Source organism: Hyperolius riggenbachi, chromosome 3, assembly GCF_040937935.1.
Source record: "Hyperolius riggenbachi isolate aHypRig1 chromosome 3, aHypRig1.pri, whole genome shotgun sequence".
NCBI classification, from domain to species: Eukaryota; Metazoa; Chordata; class Amphibia; order Anura; family Hyperoliidae; genus Hyperolius; species Hyperolius riggenbachi.
Genome location: NC_090648.1, coordinates 222,986,809 through 223,001,436, shown reverse-complemented (window position 1 = coordinate 223,001,436; position 14,628 = coordinate 222,986,809). Strand labels below are relative to the sequence as shown.

General features: G+C 42.6%; 1 protein-coding gene across 1 annotated transcript in view; it reads right to left on the bottom strand.

Moving 5' to 3' along the window:
• Window positions 1–14,628, bottom strand: part of LOC137563408 (mucosa-associated lymphoid tissue lymphoma translocation protein 1 homolog) — a 103,868-nt gene that overhangs the window by 60,058 nt on the left and 29,182 nt on the right. The gene's annotated exons all lie outside the window — the stretch shown is intronic.

The window sequence follows — 14,628 nt, the reverse complement described above, 5'->3', positions numbered from 1 at the left end:
CTCTCCATATCCTATTAGTGTCACGCACATTACCACGGTGGCCATAGCAACGCATGCAGCGTTAATAGGGTACCGGTAAAATTGCTAGTGTCGGTAAAATTGTCATGCACTGCCTGTTTACCTGCAATTTTACCACTGCTTTATGCATCAGGCCCAATATCACTACATCTGTTCCACTTTTCTACTTATGACTATAGTGGCAGAAAATGATTAAGATGAAATGGGGCCCTAGGCAAGAAAGCAGTTTTTGCCCATGACTGATGGTCACCTGGCTTTTTTTTTTTAGTAAGATTTGATGAGGGCTTGCATGTACCAGGCCCCTAGACTCTCTTCAGGTCCTAGCAGTTGCCTAGGCTTGCCTTGTGGATGATCTGGCTCAATTATCAGCTGATCTCAGTCTTTGTGATCAAACTCCCGTGTTCTGATATGGGCAGGTTGTTCCTTGGTCTTGTTTAATTGGTTATGCATCATGTAATGTAGATCAGCAAAATGTGGTGTAGGGGGTGTAATGAGTGTGCTGATCGCATTTGTTTGACCCTTACTGAGTGGACTGAGGATTCATGGGAGAACTGTGGATGGCAGCAAAGCACTCAAAAGCAGTTCTTATAGCTATTAATAAGTTTGTCTATACAAGTCTATTTTTTAGCTGCACAAACTTGTACTATTCATTTTGCTGCACATTGCACTACATATAAGGCTTGAATCTATTTTTAGAGGGTCCATGTTTGCTTAATAATTTTGCATGGCAGCTAGGTACACTGTAAGAATATTTGGGGCTGGGCCTAGGTAGAGGCGAAAAAGGCACCAGCCTCAGGGCACAGTGTAGGAGGGGCGCACAACTCACACAGCTATCATTCCCCTATTGTGTTTGTAGCAGAGGGAAATAAGAAAAGGGGTTACATGGTGTGACGGACGAGCCGTCAGACCAGAAAACGCAACCGCAATCGGTTTCCTGCCTCGATTGTCGTTGCGCTGCCAAATCAGAATCTTTTGTCTGTGGATACCAGGCAGTCCAGCCTGGGGAGTCTCTGCTGTCTTCATAGGAGTTAGTTAGCAGAGTCTTTTCATGGAAACTGGCCCTGTGACTTGCTAATTTAGCCAGAGGTGTAAAACTCAGTTTGACCAAGCTGATCTCACACTCAGATGTTAATTAACAAACCAAAAGGCCTTTTCATACAGGGAGAGCCCAGAGAGCTAGTCACAGCTTGAAACCAGACAGCCTGGCTACAGCAATAAGCAGGAGGAAATGAATGTTGTATAAGGTTTTTTGCATATTTAAGGAATACCGTTCAGGTGAGAAATGTGAAAGTTATATCATTCTGCTGGTCCGGATCTTGTGAGTATTTTGATATTAAATTGGGGCCACTGGCATAACCAGAACTCGGGGTATTCCACTGTTTTTTAGCCGGGCATGCAAACATGCCCAAGTTTGGTATCATATGAACTGGCATAGTCTGAGAAATATGAATATGTGATGGTCGTGTGTGCGGAAAGCGTAAGCCGAGATATGACAAATGTCATATTTGGTGGGCATGGGGCACCCAGCCAGGGAGCTCACCGCCCCTGTCCAACCCCTGGGCTGTACTTGAGGCTCCACCCAAAGATGTGCCTTGTTCAAAAGTGTTTGCGAGGGACTCCTCCTTCATTCCTCCAATTTCCACCGTCCTGATAGCTGCTGCCACTTTTGAGGAACGAGTGGTAGCCATTTTGTTTTGGACTTTGAACTTTGCTGAAATTGAAACCAAGAACTTTACAAGTTTTCCCACAAAAGGACATCTCTCCATGAACTCTAAGTATCCGTTTTTTTTCCCCTTTATTTTCATACTGTGTTATCTCATGTCTCAATAATTGTTGATTTTAATAATTTTCTGTATATATTAATTATTTATATTGCTTTCAATAAACCGACGCTATTGTCAGTTGTTGTTCCAGCTACCCTATTATTCAGCATACACAGAAACTGAACTCAGGTCTCTGAGGAGTCGCTACTATTACTGATACCTAGACAGGATACAGCGTGTTAACCGTTTTATTTACAGGATCAGTCAGTTAGTCAGTCGGCAGGGTCCACTGGCCCATACCAGTGGTGGTGGCAGATATACCCTGAAATAGTGTGTACCGTATATACTCGACCCAAGTCGAGAAATTTAGGACTGACTCACAATGTAAAAGTGGGGGGGTCGACTTATAGTCGCGTCAGACCTAAATTTCCAAACTTATAGCCAGGATCGGGGTGCCACTTTCTCCTCATTAGGCTACACTGCACTGCCCCCTCACTAGCTCTCCCTCCCTCCTGTCTCCTCCTAATCATAACTGTTGCCAGTTTTACCTACAAACCTCCCCTCTCAGCCACTATGGTGCCTTCCGCTCTCTCCCCTGGTGGCCGCCTCTCTCCCCCGTGTTCAGTGACAACAGCGTAGCAGAGCTGACATACGTTACCTAATCCACCGCTGCTCGCTGTGTCCTTTGATCTCCTCCTCGTTCATGCCGGCGAGCATACTATAGCGTCTCTCCCGCTTCCAGTACCATGTGACATCCGGAGTCACTTGGTACTGAAGCGGGAGAGACGCTATAGTATGCTCGCCGGCATGAACGAGGAGGAGATCAAAGGACACAGCGCGCAGCGGTGGATTAGGTAACGTATGTCAGCTCTGCTACGCTGTTGTCACTGAACACGGGGGAGAGAGGCGGCCACCCGGGGGAAAGAGCGGAAGGCACCATAGCGGCTGGGAGGGGAGGTTTGCAGTTAAAAAGGAATAGGTCACGTATGACAGCTCTGCTACATTGTTTTCACAGAACACGGGGGTGGGAGGCGAGGGGGCCACCCGGGGGAGAGAGTGGAAGGCACCGCAGCTGCTGGGAGGGGGGGTTTGTAGGGAAAACTGCCCATAGTACTCGATGCCTAAATATGTGCATATATCCGCTCTGCATATGTGAAAAGCTGAAGCAGCACCTGGGGACCAGGAGGAGTTAATGGCCGCAGAGTTTTATGCACTACAGCCATTAACTTCTCCTGGTCCCTAAGTGCAGACATTACTTCTCCTGGACCGCAAGTGCAAAACCAGTAACCCCTCCTAGTCCCCACCTGCAGCCATCAACTTTCCTAGGCCGTCTTATACTTGAGACTTTGAAAAATACCAGCTTTTGGGGATCAAATTTGGGGGTCGACTTATACACGGGGTCGACTTGTATCCGAGTATATACAGTAAGTTGTAATTACCGTACCTCACAGGCTGCCTTCTGGTTTGTCTGCGGCCAATTCCCAACGGTTTCTACGCATTGACTGCGACCACAGTTTGCACAATCCGTGCGCTGGAACCGTTTGAAAGGCATTTCACGTTCCAGCCACCAGGGCTCCCATGACACATGAGAATGACTGCAAGCCAGATAACTAGATATTAAGGTGTTGGGGGGTTTGGGGGCATTGGGGCACCTCTTACACTAATAGCAGTAAGTGTGTGACTGCTGCGGTGGGAGGGATAGAGGGGTGCCCTTTGGTGTCTCAGCCTTGGGTGCTGGAGGACCTTGTCCCAGCTCTGAGAATATTAGTGTGGTGTTGCTTAGCAACATCTCCAAGCTATGTTAGTGGGCTATGATGTTTCTTGACAACATAAAGAAGCCTTGAGATGTTGCTAAGCTTACACATTCTGAATGGACAGACTTCAGCACCTTGAAGGCAGTGGCGTAGCAATAGGGGGTGCAGAGGTAGCGACCGCATCGGGGCCCTTGGGTCAGAGGGGCCCCAAAAGGTCCACCCTCTATCACAGTATTAGCTCTCTATTGGTCCTGTTCTGGTAATAATTACTTCTATAGATGCTTTTAATGGCAGTAATCATTAACAAACTGCTCCCCATCCCCTTCTTGCACCTCTGACACTGTAGTTGCCATTGGCAGGTTTTGGTGCGCCATATCAATTGTTATGTATAGAGTGCTTGGGGGGCCCCAATGTAAAACTTGCATCGGGGCCCATAGCTCCTTAGCTACGCCACTGCTTGAAGGTGTCAGAGCTGTTGTGTAGCACAAGTCACAGATACCATTACACTTTTATGAATGGCATTTTCTATCAAATGTATGTGGCATTTCCATTTTCTGTTTTAAAGCTGGTTTATTTAACACTAGCTAATTGTGAAGCTTATAAAGGCTAAGGTCACACTTGTCCATGCAGAAAACCATCCGTTTTCTGCTATGGGCAGTTTTTGAATTTTTTTTCCTGCGTTTGCATTTTTCCATATGAGTTTTTATGCATTTTTCATGTGTTTCCACAATGAAACGCACACGCAAAAATGTGAACACAAGAAATAATGCAAAACACGCCCATAGCAAATGGTTTTCTGCTAGGACAAGTGTGACCTTAGCCTTTATAAGCTTCCTGATTAGCTAGTGTTAAATACACCAGTTGTAAAATACCTGATTAGGGGCCCCTTTACTGGCTTCTTCTTGCATGACAGATTGCCTGTGCTACACACAGCAATCTTCTCAGACTGATTCAACCTTTTCCTTCCCTTTGCAGTATAAACAGTGGGGATAATGCAGTCAATGCATCTGCAGCAGCTCCACCCTCAAAGCCTGAAAACTCATTGGACCAGCGTTTCTGGTCATGAGACCAGAATTTTGGCTGTAAAAGCCTGTAAAGCCAACATATATGAGTACTCTGATTACTAAGCTATTAGATTGCGTATTTAGATCTGTGTCATCTGATCCTGGATAAGGGCTTTAATTACTTAACATCGAGGAATATATACATGCAAAAAATGATGTATCATACTGGGTCACTGAAATGCCCATGTCTATAGCATTAACAAAATAAAAGATTGTCAGAGCAATTCCACTTTTCTACTGCAAATAGTAAGGTCATGTTTCTTAGTAGAGAAAGGTGTTGCCATCACCCTATGACAGTGATCTGCAAACTTGGCTCTCCAGCTGTTAAGGAACTAAAGTCCCACAATGCATTTGCCTTTATGAATCATGACTGTGGCTGTCAGACTCCTGCAATGCATTGTGGGACTTGTAGTTCCTTAGAGCCACGTTTGCAGATCACTGCCCTATGATCTGCAACTGGAGATAAATACAGTTACAAAACCTGACAGGTTTTTAAGTGATCCTCATAAAAGAGAATATGATATAATCATTACTGTTTGGCAGTTGAAGAGACTTCACCTAAATTGTTGTGAGAGCAACAAGAAGTGAGGCTTGGTTCACACATATGATTTTTGGCTCACACATACATTTGTACATGTCTGGTTTAGTTCAGTCCTGTCCTGTCAGTTTTACATTAGTTTTCTATCAGTTTTACCTGAGGATTGAAACTGTATGCCTTTTTATGCATGAACACACCCATAGAGAAAACGAATACACAACTGACAGGACAGGACTGAACTGGCCCGGAAATGTACACCTTTTATGTGTGAACCAAACCATAGAAAACTGATGCAAAACTGGCACACATGCCAGTGTGTCACATGATGCAGCTGTGGCCATGGAGATTGCCACTGGACCCTGCGATTGAGTGAGTTAAACATTACACAATGCTCGCAAATCTGCAGGGAGGGAGTAGAGGAGAAGAATGCGCCCTGCTAGAGGGAAGAGGCCCGCCGCGGGAAAAGTTTGCCCACCCTGTCTTAAATTCTAAGTTTATGTGACATCTGATATCAAATTTTGTAAAAATGACTTATAGTGTACTCATCCTTTAAATATAGTGCAGGAATAGTGCTCTAAACCCAATTCCCACTGCAGTCCATTTGGTGTAAGGGTTGAAAAGTTGAAAGCGATTGAGATCCTCTTTCTGTTTTTCCAGCTGACATGCTCCAATGACGTCACATGAGAGGTCTTGCTGAATCAGCAGATGCACAGATGTAAAGAAGTGTTACAGAAAATATGAAACTCTTCACTCTGTAAATGTACAGTAAATGTATAGCCACAAGGGTTAAGACGATCATTTTGGGCAAAATCTAGATAGGCAGGCGTAAACCAACAGACGTTGATTCAGTTAATAGCGTTAATGACTACCTGTACATGGTTTATTTGCAAGCTTTGAAAACTTTAAAGTTTCTTCTTGATACACAACTGGATCATAACCATACAGTTATATATTAACGTTATTACCTGAATTAACCTGTGTTGGTTTGATAACTGCATATCTGCTTTCGACTAACACCGGATCACACTTCATGAGCAAAAATCTGGAGTCAGTACAGGTGTCCCCTAACACTTAAAGGATACCTTAGTGCCAAGTATATTTACAAAAGGATGCCTTCTGTGCGTATGTTGTGAGTTGTGCAGAGGCTTACCGCCCCTTTCGTGCTCCCTGGTGACTCCATATGACTCGAGTCACATCATATGGAGTCGCCAGGGAGTGCGGTCATTAGGAACCCAAGTGGACATACTGCGCATGCACAGCTTAGTATGTCCGGGTCGGAGGTCACGGACTGCACCGACCAGGAGAAAAAATGGAGGAAATTGGAGGAGAATGGAGGGTGAAACCGGGGCACAGGAAGTTTGGTAAGTCTCTGCACAACTCCCCATACACATAGAAGGTTTCCTTTAACAATCCATCAGGACAGATGATTAAATGAGTAACGATGGCATGTACTATTGCTCAGTGCCTCCCATTTGGCTGCCACTAGCCTCCCTGCTCCACCTCATCATACAACAGAACAAGCACCTCAACTATAGCTGAACAGCATGTCTGTATCGCACACATTTGTAAACCTTCACATGAACATCCTGTAAATTGGATAGTTGTTTTATATTTCGTTTCAGACTATCATTATAGAAAGAAATGGTCATGACAACTATTCCAACATCTGTGTAAAACAAATAAAATGCCTCCAACATGGATGTTCATTGTGTACAAACATCAGTATACATTGTCTTACATATGACACAAATACATTAGTAAACAGTCATTTCCAAACATAATACCATGTTCACATCATGAAGTTTATGTAACACAATTCAGCCATTGCTTCCCCCATATCTTGTCCTGGATCAGAACACCCGAGTTCAACTATCCCACATCAAATTATTACTTATTGAACCTTCAGTTGTTATATATTTAAAGCCCAAATAAACCTATAATTGAAATAGTCAAATTCTAATAGCAATGAGGTTGACAATTTAGTATACAAGTCTACAAAAGCAAAGTGATGAACAAATCAATCACAAAAACCTTCTGTACCAGTGAGCGAAAGCTTGTTTTCCCCACTCTAAATATTAAGCCAGTGGGTAAATCAATTAGGAGTGACAAATATTATTATTTAGTATTTATATAGCGCCAACATTTTCCACAGCACTATACAGAGTACATTGTCTTGTCACTTAATTGGATCCAAGATGAAAAACTAACTATGACAAGTAACTTGTCTATATATCTTACCTAAAGTTTAGATAGTTTACACAGCAAATCTAGCTGCAAACAGCTTCAACAGTTTATGATTATTTATTCCTGTGATACAATGAGGGCAGCCATGTTCTGTTTGTCACATTACACACAGGCAAGCTGATAGCATATGCAGCCCTCAGCTCAATCCCCTTCCTCCTCCCCTCTGCCTCTGAAATCTCTGGCTAGTAACCTCCTCCTCCTCCTGCCCAGTCTAAGCTCCCATAAGCCCTTGCTACATGAATTTGAGAATAACAAGTTACTCTGAAGCTGTGGGCGAGGCTTGTTTAGTTTATAGGGAATTGGAGTATTAAAACAAAACAAAAAAAGTATTTGGCTTGAGGAATGCCCTATAAACTATATGTAAGGAACACAATTATGCAATGAGTAAAAGTTTATCTCGGATCCACTTTAACCGTCCCTAAGAGGAGCTCACAATCTAATCCCTACCATAGTCATATGTCTGTGTATGTATGTATAGTGTATATATCATAGTCTAGGGCTAATTTATCGGGAAGCCAATTAACCTATCTGTATGTTTTTGGGATGTGGAAGGAGACCGGAGTGCCTGGAAGAAACCCACACAGACACATGAAGAACATACAATCTCCTTGTAGATAGTACCCTGGCTGGAATACGAGCCGGGGACCCAGCACTGCAAAGCTAACCACTATGCCACGTGACTCTCAAAGTAAGAAGAACAATGGTGGCCAGACTACTTTTGCTTCTGGCTTTACAGGGCAAAACATATTACTGAAGGTGTTATAAAGGGTGCTTGCGGAGACAGTAACAAAGTTAGAAAATGGAAATAGTTTTCACATTTATGGTATTCCTTTAGCTGTACAGTTCACTGGTCATCTCCCTAATTTTATATAGAAGAAATGAGTGTGAGCTTGAGCCAGTGCCTGTGCTGACACAGCATGATGCAAACATGTAGATAAGATGAAACTTGTCACACAGAAAGAACCTCCTCTCACTTCTTTGTATTCATTTAATTTTGTTGCATCATAAATGCCTACGCATCATCTCTGTGTCATGAGAACTTTGAAGTGTTGTTGAGTGGCCTATTTATAAAAAAAAGTAAAGAACCAAAAAACGAAGTGACTACCTCTCAGATACAGTAGCATTTTTATAAATCATGAAACAATGAGCAAAAAAGACAGTGGAACGAGAGGTACAGCAGGAGACAGCTACAAGTACACAGGTCTTCAAGTGGTAGCAGCAATTGTTGCAGTGATAGTGGCATCCATATGGCTTAACTCAGTCATAATATAAGGGAACAGGCCCTAAATTATCACTGTGAGATCTCATAGATCCTATTAGGGATACCTAAAGAACAATCACAACAGTCCCACTCCATCTTCTAATAGAAGCAATATTTAGGGCCCTTTCACACTGTGCAGGTTGCATTGCAATTGTATTTCAATGCTTCTGAAAAGTCGCATCACTTGTTGGACGTGTGGTGCGACCATACAGTGAGGCATACAGTGCAATGTAAGTTTGCTTCACTGCCAACGTAAATGCACAGATTACCCGGTTCACGCACAGTATGCTGTGCATTACTGCATCAGAACCCGCCGCACCACACACTGCGTGAAAGCCACATAGGAATATCATTGCATCGGTTTGCTAGGTGATCATATTGTCTGTTGCGATGCAACATAACGGACTTAGTGTGAAAGGGCCCTTTATGTACACAGAAGATGAATATTAATAACCAGGTGAGATGAAAAAAATCTTTTGATTGACCACTGCAGTAATAAAAAAAGATACTAAGGCTCCTTTTCCACTAGCCCCAATCCACTTAAATAAGCAAATTGCCGGCGTTTTGCAAATCACTAGTGTACATGTAAATCGCAATGCACTTTTCTTTTAGCACGTTTCGTTTTTTCGATTGGTGCAATCGCGTTTCACTGCCGATGTTTCACAGCGCATTCGCAACAAGTGGAAAAAGAAGCTTTTGCGATCACAAATGCATTTGCGCTTGCAAGTGGAAAAGGGCGCTCATTGTCTATAGGTTTCTGGACAATCATCATGTGTTGTCAACACGGTAACTAATCATAATTTTTTTACTTCTGATTACCCAACCCCTGTGTGCACAATCAAGGTAAAACCAGAGATACGGAGATAGGGTGGTGACAGGAAGAATGCTGTGATTAATTTGGTTGTAGCAGTCTAAGTTAAGGCAAGTAAAACACCTTAAAGGGAACCTGTACTGAGTAAAATTACTTAAAATAAACACATGAGGTAACTTCAAATGAACATTAAATAGTTACCTTGCCATCAGTTCCTCTCAGAAGCTCCCCATTTTCTTCTGACAACGACCCCTTCCAGTTCTGACAACATTTTGTCAGAACTGAAATATATCAGTTGCTGTCAGATATAGCTGATGTCAGATATAGTAGACAACTGTGGACGATGTTACAGTTTAACAGTGTGCTGAGTAGAAAGCTGTCATGGGGTAATGGCCATATTCAAAATGGTGGACGGAGAAGTCCCTTGATCACCGTGGACAAACAGGACGCGGGAGAGGAGAAAGTGATTGAGGAGTAGACTACACAGGAGGTAAGTATGACTTGTGTATGCTTATTTTGACTTTTAATTTTCAGTTCAGGTTTTCTTTAAAGTGAATGGGAACCGCATTTAAAAAAATGAGACAGATACTTACCCAAGGAGAGGGAAGGCTCTGGGTCGTATAGAGCCTTCCCGCTCCTCTCCTGGTCCCCTCGTTCCGGTGCTGGCTCGCCCGGTAGCAGTATTTGACTAAATTAGTCAAATACTGCTTTACCCGGCTGAAGGAGGCTTCAGAAGTCTTCAGGGAGCCCGAGTTTTCTTGAAGAAGGCGGCCCTGTACTGCGCTTGCGCAAGCACTCTCTCTTGCACGCTCAAGCCTGTGCAGTATGGAGCCGCATGTCTTCGGGAGGACACGACTCCCGAAGGCTTCCAAATACCCTTTTGGGGGGGGGGGGGATTGAAACGGGGAGGAGCAAGCACAGGATAGAGAGCACCGAGAGAGGAGACGGAAGGCTCTATATGACCCAGAGCCTTCCCTCTCCTTAGGTAAGTTTTTGCTTCATTTTTTTTAAAATGTGGTTCCCATTCACTTTAATCTCTGAAACTCTTCAGTGATGTGAAGTTCTGTTTTTAAATTTGAATATTTCTGCATTCAAGGTAACCCTGGCCTGGAAACAGGCACAGATAGTGGCAGCTTCCAAGTCGGAAGTAACGGGATGGAGAAATTAACTGAGAATAACTGTGTCTTAAAGAGGAGGTCCAGGCTTCTAGAATATTCTCCATGCATAATTCTGACCCTGCTCTGATCAGGTTATCTTTAACAATTAAAAAAAAATGTACAGATCCCTATAAATAATTTTGAATTTCTTAATGTTTCATCATTCTAACCTTGTCATACTCTCCTAGCAGTGATGCCAATGGGATGGCTTGATGCTGCCTCTTTCTCCATCTTCCTGTTGGACATGCAACTACAGGTCCTATGATTCCTAGAGATGGCGGATTGCTTCAATAAACTAACACTCAATGCCACTAGTTGATGTCAGTTTGTAGTTCTGCTGGCCATTGCATGATATCAAAAGAAGTAAATTCTTAGTAACTTAGTAACAATAAAAGTTTAATCTTTACTAGTTGGGTAAATTTCCATCTGAAAGGCTCCTACAGCCTAATTTTAGGGGGCTTTCCACTCCCTTTCAGTAAGTTTCTCAGAACAATCTTGAGGTTGGTCCATGTTTTTTTGGTGGAAGGCTGCCAAGAAGGTACTTTCAGCAGCTGGAGGGTTGCAAGGGACCTTTTTCCCCTCTTTCCCATTCCAGGACCACAGGCTTTGAGTCAATAGACACAACACCATGAAGGCCTAGAGTTATTGAGGTCTCCCTGGTTCAATAACCGAATAGGAGGTGTCAGTTGGGAACTCTTGGGTCAATGGCTGCAGGAGTTCAATAACCGAATAGGAGGTGTCAGTTGGGAACTCTTGAGTCAATCGCTGCAGGAGTTATTGAAGTCTGATTTTGATTACTCATCTAGCCCCACTTCTCTATCTCATCAGTAAGGCTAATGGGCGGGTTGTCCAACATGGGCGGGGTTGTCCAACATGCTGTTGGACACAGGAATACACTTCCCATGATCACTAGTAATAATGGTTATCTGCTGATGCCTAGCTAACAATGCTGAATGCTGGTGATGGATTATGTTAGTATTGCTGGTTATCACGTGGCAATGAGGGTAGTGATGCACAGTAACTAAACTCTCCATTATTTTCCCAATAAGTGAAGTGTGGCCATATTTACTTTTTTAGCAACTCCTACTAGAAGAGCTGCAAAAGTCCCACACTACTTTCATTTTAAGTTACAGATACTGTATATGGACACATTTGTTTTGCATTTGCATAAAGCTCCTTATTAAGACCTTCTCTTTTGGGTGGAGATTTCAATTCCATGTTCACAGCAAATAAAAGAGCATTTTCCTAAAAGCGGTTTCCACAGAAATGGTGAAATGTCTTAAGTTTGCTCATCTCTGCTATCTCTTCTAGCAGTGTTGTTTTCAGATGACCAGTTGCTGAGCCACTGCGCCCTCATGACCCTGGTCGCACGCATCCTCGCTCTCGTTCACGTCGCCGTCCCCGAACTGTCATACTGCACATTCCCAGGACAGGGACGTTGACGTGAGCGTGATCAAGGATGCACGCGGCCAGGGCCATGCGGGCGCAGTGGCTCGGCATCTGGTCAGTCGACGAAAACAAAATTTAGCCACTGCTGGGGACCGGAGCATTGTTCCAGGACGGCGCTGGCACAGGACGGCTGCAGGGGGCTGGTAGAAGTCCCTGGTAAGTGAAACTTTATATGTTAGTTGAGTTAAGGTTCCCTTTAAGTCCAAAAACTGGGGTCACATAATGGATACTTCCATTAAAAGGAAACAGAGTAGTGTGGTTCATTGAGACAGAGACAGCTGCCTTGTTAATGGAATTTGTTCTAAAGAAAGAAAGATTATTTTCCCTGACAAGATTGTGTGAACTGGAAGAGAACTAGGATGTGGTTTGCATGTAGAAGAGGGAGAAGGCAGCAGCGCATGATTAAGAGGCGCAAGTAACATAAAAACGTTACAGAAAAAGGAACAAACAAAACCAACATCTTTTATTTATAACACCAGTTGTCGTCACAGACTGTTAGGGCGTCTGCCTGGCCACAGAGACATGACTATTTCACCACCAATGTATTACAGAAAAACAAATGACTGACAAGCAAACTTCTGATAATGACCCACTAAACCTCACCATGCAAACTCATTTTCCAGTGTTCAGGACATCAGTCTAAAGGGGCCCATACACTCAGCCAATTTTAGGCCGATCGATCGATCAAAATTGATCGATCGATTGGTTGATTGCAAATCGATTGACCAATTGATCAATTTGCGGCCGATTTTGATCGATTTCAATCGATCTGGCAGGCTGGGAAATCTAGGTCGATCTGTTGAGATTGCTTTTTATTTTGCATTGGCCCTAATGGAAATCTGATGGCAAAAAAATGCCATCAGATCGATTTTCAATAGATTTCAAACTGAAATCTATTGGAAATCTGTTCCTAGTAAAAAATGTTCCTAAACACATCAGATAGATCAGAAATCTATCTGATGATCTATCTGCTGCTAATCTAACGAGTGTATGGCCACCTTAAAGAGAAACTCCAACCTAGAATTGAACTTTATCCCAATCAGTAGCTGATACCCCCTTTTACATGAGAAATATAATGGTTTTCACAAACAGACCATCAGGGGGCGCTGTATGACTGATTTTGTGCTGAAACCCCTCCCACAAGAAGCTCTGAGTACCGCCGTACTTTTGGCAGTTTGTTACAATGTAACAAGGTTCACAGACAGGAAATAGCTGTTTACAGATGTCTCTAACAGCCAAAACAGCTAGGAGCAGCTACATAACCTGCCCACAGTAACAATGTCACCATGTAATAAATGTCAGAATGTAAATCGGGGAGAGGAAAGATTTTACAATGAGCAAACACTGACTAAATCATATATACATAATTATGGTAAAAATGAAGCACATTTTTAACTACATTATTTTCACTGGAGTTCCTCTTTAAGTATAAGCCAGTTGAGAGGGTTGTCATGTGCAATGTTAACCACTCTAGATTCTTGGACATTAACCACTTCAGCCTTCAGTGTTGCTTCACCTTATGCATCCGAGCAACTTTCACCTCCCATTCATTCGCCAATGACTTTATCACAATTAAATGATCTATATCTTGTTTTTCCGCCACCATTTAGGCTTTTTTGAGTGGTACATTTTGCTAAGAATTATTTATTATAAATCCATTTGAACAGTAAGATTAAGAAAAATATAGAAAAAAATCATTATCTCTCAGTTTTTGGCCATTATAGTTTTAAAATAATACATGCTACCATAATTAAGACCCATTTATTTTATTTGCCCATTTGTCCTGGTTATTACACCATGTAAATTATGTCCCTATCACAATGTATGGCGCCGATATTTTATTTGGAATAAAGGTGCATTTTTTTCAGTTTTGCAACCATCACTTATTACAAGCCCATAATTTAACAAATACAGTGGGATGCAAAAGTTTGGGCAACCTTGTTAATCGTCATGATTTTCCTGTATAAATCGGTTGCTATGATAAAAAATGTCAGTTAAATATATCATGTAGGTGAAATTAAGTTTATTGGATTTACAGAAAGTGTGTAATTTTGTTTCAACAAAATTAGGTAGGTGCATAAATTTGGGCACCACAAAAAAGAAATGAAATCAATATTTAGTAGATTCTCCTTTTTCAGAAATTACAGCCTCTAAACACTTCCTGTAGGTTCCAATGAGCGTCTGGATTCTGGTTGAAGGTATTTTGGACCATTCCTCTTTACAAAACATCTCTAATTCATTCAGGTTTGATGGCTTCCGAGCATGGACAGCTCTCTTTAACTCACACCACAGATTTTTAATTATATTCAGGTCTGGGGACTGAGATGGCCATTCCAGAACATTGTACTTGTTCCTCAATGAATGCCCTTGTGGATTTTGAGCAGTGTTTAGGGTCGTTGTCTTGTTGAAAGATCCAGCCCTGGAGCAGCTTTAGCTTTGTCACTGATTCCTGGACATCGGTCTCAAGAATCTGCTGATACTGAGTGGAATCCATGTTTTAGTTTCATCAGTCCACAGCACCTTATTCCAAAATGAAGCTGTCTTGTCCAAATGTGCTTTAGCATACCTC